Here is a 12,583-nt window from a genome sequence, read left to right as displayed (position 1 = left end):
TAATCAAGGAAAAATTAAAAACTGTTTAACTTTGCAAAACCTCATGTTTCCTAAGCACAAATGATCATAGCTCCTGTATATTTCGTTACTACATTACCAAGCCAAATATGTGGAGCTAAATTTCACTGATGTGAACACTGATCTTGAGGCAAGTACATAGAATTTCAAGGCAAGCAAGGAACAGCTTAAGAATCTGGGCTCAGGAGTTATGGACCTACAACAAGAAAATCCTAAGAAGGAAATTAGATAGGGTAAGCACTAGATTGGATATATTTAAATCATTCATACAGGGACCTGGTTTTGCTTCATTAAGTATAATGAGTAAAGGTAGAAGTTAAAGCATCAGTTGGTTTTGTTGACTATTTTTATTAGTCAATTTTAAGTGAGTGAAGCATTTTAGCTCTATTTGTTTTCAAAGAGTACATTTCAAAAAATTCAGCTTTGGTAATCCCCTCAGTACTTTAATTCAGTAAAGTTTCCATCATGGGACCATTCTTGTTTCTTCATCTTTCTCCTTCCTCTTCCTCTTCTTAATCTTCTCCCCACTCCCACCCCCAACCGCACAATTTAGGTCTGTTTTATGTCTAGAAGAACGGGCTTAATTTTTCTCAATGCTAATTAAAGTAAAATTCACTACTCCTTCCATTCTCTGTATATTTTTCATTGTCTTTTTATTTCCTGAAAGATTTCCCGTTGTGATGGTGCTAAGAACTTGGACAAATTTTTTGTGAGATTAAAAAAAGACCTGAATTCTATCTCCCATAATTACAAGATAGAAGACCCTGAGAAAGTGACTTAATATCTTTTAATTCCATTTCCTTTTTCTGTTAAATGGACTTAATAGCGCCTACCTTATAAGTAAAGTTTTTGAAATACATTATGTACATTTTCATATTTATCTTATATGTATATAAAATGTAAAGTTCCAAGCATAGTCCCTGGCATAGTTAGTAAGTGCCTAATTCTTCCCTCAGAACATAAGAAGACTGTTAAGCACACTAAATTCTTTTGCTATTTGTTTATAACCACTTACTCAAGTAAGTTTAAGAAAATGGAAGCTCTATTTGATGATTCAGGGGACTTCAAGGAACTCAAAAAGAATTATGGCCCAGCTCAATGTAAATAAAAGATAGTTATCAGGCAGCTACTTTGTCTGTCTCTATGTCTCATGATTTCAGCTCAGATTCCCAGCAGAATATGTTGCATAAAGTACTCATTCCTTTAGTTCACTTCCCTTCTTTGACTGAAGTCTACTGAGATTCACCAAGACATAAGCCAAGGTTGTTATCTATGCAACGTGTTATCACTGGGGCATCTGTGTGGCTTAGTCCATTAAGCATCTGATTCTTGGCTTCAGCTCAGGTCATGATCTCCTGGTTCATGGGTTCGAGCCCCGGGTCAGACTCTGCGCTGGTAGTGGGGAGCCTGCTTGGGATTCTCTCTCTCTTCCTCTGCCCTCTCCCCTACTTGTGCTCTTTCTCTTTCTCTCTCCTTCTCTCTCTACCCTTCCCCCACTCACGTGCTCTCTTTCAAAAGTAAATAAATTAAAAATTTTTTTTTCAAAATAATACAACAAAATGTCACCATTTTATCCCAGTTCACTATGATAAACCAATAAACTAGAGCAATAATTTTTGTGGATTTTACCTGAGATTTCAGTCTATAAGTGGAAGGGAAAATCATGGGCTGTAGGTAAATATCTCCTTTGGCAGATACAAACGGTTAATTCCAAAGAAGAAACAGATATTTCATATCATCTTTCATTCTTCAAGAAAATTTAAAGTTCTCTCCACTCTTTTTAAAAACTCTGGGGATTTTCTTTTTATTTACGTGGGGGATTGCCAGTATTTAGAGATCTGAATAGAGTGCCTCTGTAACAAAAATAACAATCACAATATCTGGAGACATGTGACTTTTGTCTATCGTTAATGAAGGTTATCAGGTTGAAGAATATCAGTGGGGCGATCAGAAGAAAAGAAGCATAGTATAAGATGAATTGATTACTATCAATCAATAAACCTTCTTTCCTTCTTAAGCTCTTCATCCCATGACCCCCCACCATGCTTTCTTGTCATGGTCCACAAAGCATATTTAACAAGGACATGGATGCAGTGATCCAGTTAACTTAGCCAAAGTCCCCTATTCTTACATTTTAATCCTTGCTCAGCCATTCTATTTCCAGGTGACCTCTGGCATTTTTGGAAAGGGGATTATAGTGCTGCTGTATTAAAGAACTGCTAATTCCTCTTTTAAAAGAAGTTTGAAACCAGGAGGAAGATAAATACTTGGCTGTAATAGGCTTGATTCTAATTTTTCTTCCACAGATTGACATTTGGTAACAATCTGAATTAAGAGTATAATTAGAGAAATGTAAAAATATTATGCCAGGTTTTGTTTCAGCTCTTTACCTCCTAACTCAACACTTACTGAACATCTACTATATGTGAAGGCACTATTTTAAGCTTTAGCAATAAAAAGATCGGTTTACATCTCCAAGCTGTCAACTTATTTAAGGTCTGTGAAAGGCCTCAGACAGCAAACCAACGACGGCGATTGATGTAGGAGACCATATACATAAAACTGTCAAGAAATAGAACTTACAGAAAGGATTTGGGGCAAGGAGGGAGGGTAGAGACAATAGCAAGAAGAAGAACCAAGATTTAGAAAACAAATAAGAATTTGCCAGAAAAAGGTATTGGAGCCAAAGCAGTGGGTGGGAAGTGAGGGTGCCTTTAGGTCTTCCAGAGCAGAAAAGAACACATTTAAAGAAACTGCCAAGGAAGAAAGGCAGGGATCGTACTTGGCAGAGTGGCAGGTTGTGAATGAATAAAAACAGAGGCAGGGGATAGATCACAAAGGGCCTTATAAGTTACTTTTTAGAGGATGAACTTAGATCAAAAGCCAGTTGAAAGAAAGGAGTCAGAGGGGATGTTAGCATCAAATATTTCCGAGAGTATAAGAAGAGGGGAGAGGAGTATGAGACAGAAAGAGAACATCAATTTTTAAGACTAGGAGAATGAAGGAGTTTTGAAATTTTGAAAATGAAGGAGTTGAAAATTTTCTTGCATGACAGCCTCTATCTGTGAAAAGTTGAAAATTTTCTTACATGAGAGCCTCTGTCTGTGAAAGGCTCTTCTATGGGAATGACTCTTAGCTGAAAGTATTCCTATACTTCTATTTCTTTCAAGTGATGGTGCTTTTTAAAATTTATACAATGTTTCATTGGTAAGTAAGTTCTCAGCCAATTGTCTCCAGGGAGTCTATCCCTTCTGTAGAAAAAATTATGGATCTCTTATTGGTTGATCTGCTCTGGAACAGTGAAGTTGATAATTATTTTATGAAATAAGATTGATAGGTTGAAAAATCTGGCAAAAAAAATCAAAGATGCTTTGTTCTCTCCATCATTTTCCTACTTTGAAAAATGTGGAGTTCAGATCTAAGAATCTAGGGTTTTAAATTACTATACTCAATGATCTAGTGTTGCTAATGGGAGATGATACGGGAAGAAAGGCCATTCCTGGTGTTTAGAGTTAGTCACATCTTTCTTCAGAGGCTGAGAGAAGAAACGAGAATCCCCAAAGACTTGCCATTTTACCGGTAAGCCTTTCTGTCTAACCCTCAGACATGCAATCCTGAGGGTTATCCATGTTTGGATAACCAAAATCCATGCTGTTTCAAGGTGGTATTTCAGGTGCATGCATTCATTATTGGTCAAGTTCCCCTGCTCTAGGAGCACCTCAGGTATGTGACTGATTCCTCGTCCCCATTTCCTGCTGAAAAAGGAGAGAGACTCTATTTCCAGGTAATTTCAACTGATTCCATTTTTAATTTCAACTACCAGCTGATTAACTATCATCCTTTCTCAAAAAATAGAATTTGGGATTCTGACATTGGTCCAATTTGTAGAACAATTTGTTCTACATTTTTTAAAAAAAATGTGTAATTAGGGACTGCAGTTAACGTGAGAGAGAACTGTATAAAGATAGTACATCCATAAATAAAGGAGCACTTTTATTTATGAACATGCACGTTAAATACTATGATTTAAACTAAGTCCTCTGTATTAGCATACAAGGGTAACCAAATACTGACCTTATCTTCTTTTCCTGGAGACTTGTTTTTGCGTGCATGATTGAAGTGTGGTTTCCACCATAATTGTTCACATTCCAGACCAAGGTAAGAGGCAAACAAATTTGAAGTGGACAGCAAACGATTTCCTTTTAAGTACATGATGTTGAAGCTGTAGTCATCTCCCCCACTTACTGGTGAGAATGAAGGACACGACCACACCCAGCTGCAAGGGAGTTTGGGAAATGTACCTTATCCATGCTTTTGCTTTCTGTGGCTTCAGCTACCCCCCCCCCCCAGTCAATGGTGGTCCGAAAGCACATTGTCCTCCTTCCATCAAGTCATCAGAAGGTCAGTAGTGGCCTAACGCTAAGTCACAGTGCCTACACCATTTGCCTCACTTCATCTCATCGTGTAGGCATTGTATCACCTCACATCGTCACAAGCAGAAGAATGAGTACAGGACAGTAAGATACTTAGAGAGAGAGAGAGACCACATTCACATAACTTTTATTACAGTATATCGCTATAATTATTCTGTTAGGAGTTATTATTTGTTAATCTCTTGCTGTGCCTAATTCATAAATTAAACTATCATAGGTATGTATGTCTAGAAAAAAACATAATATACATAGGGCTCAGTGTTGTCTGTGGTCTCAGGCATCCACTGAGGTCTTAGAACATATCTTCTGTGGATAAGGTGGTGGCTGGGGGCAGAGGGAGGACAACTGCAGTCTTCAGGCAGTATAACACATACTCTATTAAAGTCTCTAACTACTGAAGAGCAGAATATATTTGCCAGGGGGAGGCTCCTAGACATTTTTACAACATGGAAGACAATCTGATGTTTAAAAAATAGGAGTGAAAGGGAATATCTGGAAGGATGGCATTTGGATCAAACGAATTACTCTGGGAACACACGGACTCTGTTCAAAAAACAAGTGAAGTATATGATTAGAGCAAAGAGAGCACAGGCAAAAATTGTCAAGGAAGTTTGGAGAGGAACAGACTCTTCTCTGAGGACACGGATCATGAGTCTTGCTCATTATTTTATCCCCAGGATGCAGCCATGTATCTGGCACCAAGTAAGTGTGCGTTCAATACGGTATTTTTAAATCGAATCTACCCACGGCAAAGAGATGCAGGAATACTAGGATAACCGTGCCAGCCACTAGGCACATGTGATGGAGGCAGAACAAAGCACACCTTGCTGCTCTGAGCCTACAGTCTAGCCAGGGGCGAGTAGAGCGTAAGCAAATGACAATATAAACAAATTCATAATCACAAACTCTGTGAACAGTGCCATGAAGTTAAAATAGAGGGGAATATGAGGAGTGCAAAAGGTCCCTGGTCTAGTTGGGAGAATAGGAGAGTCTTCCTTAGGAGAGGAGACTTTGAGCTGAAATGCAAAGTGGGATGATGACAGAACCACGGGAGGGAAGTGCAGAAGAAAAGGCATTGGCTGGAGTCTGGAAAAGCAGTCCAGCATTTCCTACAGCTTGTGGAATGGGGATTTTTAGTTTCTTTATTTATGTCCTTGTTTTCTGCTCTTCCAAACTGTAAAGTAAGTACAATGACGACGCATAGTAGTGTGAAAATTAATTACGAGGAAATCTCACTTAAAATGGAGTCAGAAAGTCAGCAGGGGGAGCTCTCACACCCTACCACTTGGTTGCAGACCCAACAGGAAGAGACCTACCTTGTAACCAGCCACTGACTTACCACCCCAGCAGGAGGAAGAAAGATTTTCCTCCTCGCCCAGCAACAGCCCAGCTAGTGAAAGCCAGTCACAACTAAGCCAATAAGAGGCCAGTATACTGTGAACTGCCAGTTTACATCAATGGACTTTTTTGCTTATAACAGTCTTTCCAACATCCCCCTTTCCTCTATAAAAGAGCATTCCTCTCCTTTTCTTCCCTAGACTCGCCTAGGGTTCTGCCATAGCTTGCTCTTCTTGGATTGTAACTCCCTGTTTCCTAATAAACTCATTTCTTTTGCTGATAAAATAACTGGTAGTTTTATTTTTAAGGTTAACAGTAGGTACTTAAGAATGACAGTTTTATTGCATTAATTCTAAGGACATTGTCAATTATATCACACAATGGCTTCTTTGCACAGACCTCGATGAGAAATTTCTCTGAGTCTTCAGGTCTCAGTGTCAAGGTCAGACGCGTTTCCTTTTGGCAACTAGGATTTTTTTTTTCTTTTTAACTTACAGACTCTATAAATGGGGTCAACTTCATGTGACTGAGGCCCTATCCTCAAAAGTTCCCTTGCTTGGATTTTAATGCTTTTCACTGTTTTGAAATTTTGAAGAATTTTATTTTTAAATTTATATTTTGTACATGAAGTAGCTTGGGACAATGCAGCATGCACTAAACTTGAAGCTTTAGCTCACGTGCAGCACCCCCCCCCCAATGTATTCCTGCCTCCCTGAGATAGGTTCTTGACTTCCCATTGCTTTGCCTTGAGCCCAGCTGACCTCCCCTTCCTAGGCCCACCCAGATACTGCTGTTGCACCCTGCTCCTTTGCACCCCAGGCACTGCCTGGCCTCTCTCTCCCAGGCCGGTGAGCACTATGCACCCAGGGAGGGTTTGTGCAGAAGCCTGGGCCATGGAGAAGGAAAGGGTCAGATGATGTAGACCCTGTGGTGTCTCAGGGTGGGACACGGCAGTGGTGGTCTCTACTGTGATGCTTGGTTCATGTGCTTGGTGGGGCAAACCTCTGGCTCACACCCTGTCTGGGTCCTGATCACACCCTAGCAAAGGATTTTCAGTCCTCTGGGGGATGCCTATTCTTGGGGAGTGGGGGCAGCAGGCTGTGGGAAGAGCAGACTGTTTTTCTTGCCCGCAAAGAGGGCATAGTATATAGGTCTTATGGCTGCAGGAAGGAGGACTCAGCAGCAGGTGGGCAAGTAAGCCAAGTGGGGGTCAGTTGAGGGGTGGGAAACACTCCCAGGGCCTGTTGAGTCTGGTCCACCAGCCAGTATTCCCATGCCCGAGGGAGCGAGCCATTAAATAACAAATAAAAAACACCATGACAGGTCTAGAGTGAGAGCGTGGAAGAAAGGAAAAAGTTTCATGTTTTATTACATTTAATGGCATTTTTCCTGCTTTTTGAATAAGGGGGCCCCACATTTTCATTTTGCACTGGAGCCAGCAAATTATGTAGCTGGCCCTGCCTATAAATCACATACTAAATCATATTTTACTCATTACACTGGCTGCTAGGAAAATCAGAACAAAACTTACAACCAACTTTAGCACAATATCAAAAAATTTATGGTATACATTTTGAATAGTGAAATAATCTTCGACCTGTCATTTTTTCCTATTTTCTTTGATTTTATTTTTCTTTATCTCTTCATGTACCCAAAGGGAAGAGATCTGATTTTTCATTTATCTTTGAAAATCTTAATCCTTTTTATGCATTCATCTAGGGTAAAAATAATCATTATTTAAATAGCAAGCTAATTGGGTGCTTGGGTGGCTTAGTCGGGTAAACGTCCAACTCTTAATTGTGGCTCAGGTTCCTGGGATCAAGCCGCGCATTGGGATCTGTACTGACAGCATGGGGCCTGCATGGGATTCTTTCTCTCCCTCTCTCTCTTTCTGCCCTTCCCCTGCTTGCTCTCTCTCTCTCTCTCTCAAAATAAATAAATGAACTTTAAAAGGATCTTTTAAAATAAACGAATAACAAGCTAATTGCACACTCTTACAGAACTCAATAAAAGTTTGTTTGATAGGACCTGTGACCACTTCCGTCACATAGGAATTTACCATCATTGTAGCTGGTACTATTTTCATGCGTCCCTCTCGTCACTTTCATCAGACTTGTGAGATATCAACCTTCCTCACATACTACAACATTGAATTATGATGCCATGAATAGAAAATGTGAAGTTCCACCTTTTATCCCAGCATTTCACAGAGCACATGGTTAAGAGAGGTCACCTTATAAATATTGACTCTTACTTTATATATGTAAAAATGGTGGATAAGATACTCTGTCTTTTTAAAAAAATGTATAAGCCTAGTCACTGCTCACTATGATGACTGGTTTTTGATCTCACCCCCCAACATTTGGACTGCTCACTAGAATAATCCATCAATCAGTAATTTTTTCCTGATCAGCTATGGTATGCAGCTACTAGGTATGGGGAAACTGATGAACAAGGCAGAAGTTACCCCTAGCTGCAAGAGATTTCAGCCCTAGCTGAAAAGACAGTAAACAGTGTCATCACATATCATGATATGTTATTAAGGAAATAAACAGGATTATACATTACAGGTAAAAGTTGGGAGGAGTCTGGGACCTTCATTTCATAGAGTGATTTGAGAAGGCCTCTCTGAAAAAAGTGATATTTAAGCCAGAGCTTTAAGGAATCTAGGAGGAGCTAGTCATTCAACATGCTAGGAGTATGCAGGTAGAAGAGAAAAAGGAGTAGGAAAAGAGCTGTAAGTATGGCTGAGGCATAGCAAGAAAAGCTGAGAACTGTCCATGATACCCTTGGAGAGTCAGCCAGAAGTTGCCCTTACCTTCTTCCTGCTCTGCCCTCACTCCATCATTAAGGTCATTAAGTAGCTCCCTCTGGTGGTCACCACACGCAAACATCGTCACAGGACAAATCTGCAACCTATGGGAAGAAACATTTCCAAAGACACCAAGGAACAATGTTAACTAGGTGGGTAGGGAGGGAGAAAGCCAGCCAGGAAGAAGTACATGCTTAAATAGGTAGTGGTCTCCACCTGGCCCAAGAGGGAGCAAAAGGACAAGGCAAAATCAATTAATGCTGACAAGGGACCCAAAGTATAGATCCAGCTGCTTCTTGATTATCCGAGTAATTACTGCAGTTGATGTTAGCCTTTGACAAACCACAGCTTGATTCCAGTCTGCGACAAGACTTTAAGGTCAAAAGTTGAATTTCTAACTTCTCTATCGGAAATTTCTGAGAAAGGAGGGGACCAGAATAGTGGTGTCTAAAGTACTCTTAGTCAAACTTATGAGATGCAAATTTACCAGACTCTATCGGCCAGCCCCTAGGTCCCCTGCTAAGGGATCCCTCTGCCTGATAGCCCTAAGTGGGTTCTAGATAATTCTAGGCAATTATAAACAATCTTTAACACTCCATGCAAGGGACAGTTATGGCTATTAAAAGTGATAATTATTTTAAAAGGTGTTCTGAAACTCCACACCCGAACAAAACTTTAGGTGTATGACGATAATGATGGCAATGATGATGACAATGGTTGTGTAATTCTGCTCCTTTATCCTAGTGGTGGTTTCCTAGAAAAAGCAAACCTGAGTTTTACTGGCAGAAATGATGCGCAGTAGGTGGTTAGCTTTGTGATTGAACCAACATCATCACATCCTTGCTTTAATGTAACCCTATTAAGTAGAAGAAAACCATGTGAGATGGTTTTCCTTTAGTTGGAGGGCAGGGGGTGGTGGAATAAGGCTCCCTGAATGCCCTTTTTAACTCCAGGAACTCAAACCACTCCAGGATTCAAGGGTCTCAAGAACCCAGCCATAGTTTGACATTAAGCAAAGTTTTGAATGATTCTGAGGGGAGGAAAGGAGAGAGGAGGGATATATTTTGGGGTCAGATAAATCAAAGCACATTTGGCCAGACACTGCCCCCCTTCATTTCCAAGCACATGTGAATTTCCAGGGAAATTGAATCCATGTGTTCCTGATTCATTTACATTTAACTCTTCAAAATGCTTTGTAAGCCCTCCAAGAAGCCTTCAGTGTATCAAGCCAGGATGCTGGGCTTTGTTAGCTATGCAGGCACCTAACATGCTGAATGAATGGGACTAGGTTTTAAAGACAGAGCTAAGGAAGGTCAAACGGTTTGCAAATTTGACTCAACAAATTCCCCTTAATTTCTGGTTCCCAACTACCCGACTTCTGCAACATGGGCACAGAAATAAACATTCCCCTCTGTGGCACCCATCAAGCTGAGAGCTGCTGGCTTGGACACCCACTTTTACACAAACCTAAGCCTCTTTGATGGTCAGACACAGATGAGTTGACATTTGATAGGAGCCTTGTGCCTCCCAGTGTTAGTTTTCTTTTCCCCTGCTCTACTCACTTCCTTTTCTGAAGTGGGAAGGCTGCTGCTGCCACCCCTGAATCCTTGATAAGAATTGACGAGACCCAGGGGAGTGTGGGAAGAGTCTGTGACTTCAGCAGCTTGGCAGAAGTTCCGCGGAGACTTTCTGATCTTCCTCCACATGCTGAAAATCCCTAGAAGTCCTTTGACAGAGAGGAGGTTCAGAAGGGCAGTCTTCCTGTCCTCATTTCTATTGGAAAAAAATCATAAAAATAAAAGAAAAAAATGATGGTAGCCACCAGATTACATCCTCAAAAAAAGCAGACACAATAAAAATGTTGCTCTCTTTGAGCGGCGGAGGAAAGAGAGATCAGTCACTTACCCCTCCCCACACATCTGAAATGCAGTCATAAGTAGACACACCCAATCTAGATTGCACAAAGGTTTTGGCAAAATCCTACGCTGCCTCCTTTATGTGATAATAGCTCAGACGCCTAACTCACAAACAAGGCAGGTTTCTACAAAAGAAATTGCCAGAGCTCACATGCGAGTATCATTTTCAAGGTATCTCCTCCTACCTTTCACTTGTGTTGTTTCCCCATCTTCAGTAAGTTCTGCTGTATACACGCTGAGAGTGTCTAGCCTCAGCCCAACAAAATCTTTGTTGATAGGTTAAACCCTGTTATAAGCTTGCAGAGCAATTTGCCATTTGCTTGTGTGATTACGTCAATAATCCCCGCTGGTGTTTTGTCTTATCCTGGCACCACTTGCTCCTGCCACCATATACATGTTCAAAAATATTTACTGAAAGGACTCACCGAGGCTTCATGTATGCCAGTCAGGGTACGCTAAATTCCCTTTGGTGCTCACAGTAACTGTTGGGGGTGTAAGCTCTTAGGATCCCCATTCTTATAGATGATGAAATGGAAATTTAGAAACATACACATGAGCATAAGAGGTCAGAGAGTTAATAAGAGATAGAATTAGGATTCAAGGGTAGGTTTGTCACAGTCTAGTAACCTCTGGTCTTGTAAGACCCATTCAAGCTAGGCTTAGTGAATATGGACTTCACTCTCAATAAATGAATTTCAATTCACGCCACAAAAGGAAGTCCCTAAGATCTGTGAAAGCTGCCTCACTAATTGGCAGAAAAATACCTTTTGGTCCTCTTTGTCTGGCACATATTCTGTGAATTCCCCTCCGGAGCCAGCCCACATCGTTTACTTACTTTTTTGAGTGTACCAATATAGGTTACTTAATGCATATACTCATTACCTGCATGCCTATAGTTTGTCTAAATTTTGATCCAAGATTCTAAACTCTGAAAGCTGAACATACACAATGACTATAAAATTTGAGAGCCCTAAACAGCTGATAACTTTCTTATCTTTGATTTTAGCTTGCTTTTTCTCTGCCTTGTGAAATAGCTCCTTGAGACCCACAGCCTTGCGAGGTTCCCTTCAACATGTTCATTGTCCGCTAGTTTAGGTAAGGGCTGTGAAGTGATTTGGAAGCAAATCCGGGACTTCAAGACACCTAAGAAATTTTGTAATCCTCAGTAAACATTCCAATTTGAAGCATTTCTTCATTTTGAAGCTTATTTATTTATTTTTGAGAGAGAGAGAGAGAGAGAGCATGAGCCAGAGAGGGGCAGAGAGAGAGAAGAGAGAATCCCTGACGAGGGGCTCAATCTCATGAACCATAAGATCATGACCTGAGCTGAGGTCAAGAAGTCGGACGCTTAACTGACTGCACCACCCAGGCATCCGCTAATTTGAAGCATTTCAACCTCAAGTTAACCAAGTATATGCTTCTGTGTGCGTTGTGTGTGTAAAATTGGTTCTGCAAACTGTAAAGCACTGTGCAAATGTTAGTTGCGGTTAAGGAGAAAAGAATCACACTGCTGGTGAAGTCTGCCACATGACTTCTGCTTTTATTGCTTTGGGTCTGTCTACTCATTCTTCGGGATTCTGAGCTTTACAGAAAACACCAGAATGGTTCTTTTCCTGAAACCCATTAGGAGTACAGACAGGACCACCTTCAGGCAACACTTTAAAAACTCAGTGAAGAATTACAATCCGTAAAGGGATTTAAGAACACCATGGCGTGATCGACCTGACAAGATAAGTTTTGAAGCAGAGAATTAGATTTGAAAACATCTCTGAAGCTTTTCCAACAAAGATTGTTATCTCTCAGTGGAGGCATTTCACAATCGAGTGCAAAAAATATTAATGTTCTGAACTGTTCTATAGCAGTGCTTCTCAAATTTTAATGTGTTTCATGAATCACCAGAAGATCTTGTTAGAATCCAGATTCCACCATATGAGGTCCAAGCTGGGGCCTAAGACTCTGCATTTGATCAAGATTTCTATTTCCGGAGATGATATTGGCACATGGGCCACAGTTTGAACAGTAAGGTTCTGGAGAATGGTGCAGTATCGCTTTTAGACATGAGAATT

At 40.6% G+C, this 12,583-nt stretch overlaps 1 long non-coding RNA gene across 1 annotated transcript in view; it reads right to left on the bottom strand.

Annotated features, from left to right (window-relative positions):
- Positions 1-10,368, bottom strand: part of LOC109273211 (uncharacterized) — a 124,433-nt gene extending 114,065 nt beyond the window's left edge. The window contains exons 1-2 of the long non-coding RNA XR_002082919.1: positions 10,164-10,368; positions 8,608-8,705 (exon numbers count right to left, since the gene is read on the bottom strand). This is a non-coding gene — a long non-coding RNA (uncharacterized LOC109273211). The remainder of the gene's footprint in view (positions 1-8,607; positions 8,706-10,163) is intronic.
- Between the last annotated feature and the right edge of the window lie 2,215 nt (positions 10,369-12,583).

This window comes from Panthera pardus, unplaced genomic scaffold (assembly GCF_024362965.1).
Source record: "Panthera pardus isolate Hobbes unplaced genomic scaffold, ASM2436296v1 HiC_scaffold_7, whole genome shotgun sequence".
Classification (NCBI taxonomy): domain Eukaryota; kingdom Metazoa; phylum Chordata; class Mammalia; order Carnivora; family Felidae; genus Panthera; species Panthera pardus.
This window is presented reverse-complemented; position numbering and strand designations above follow the sequence as displayed.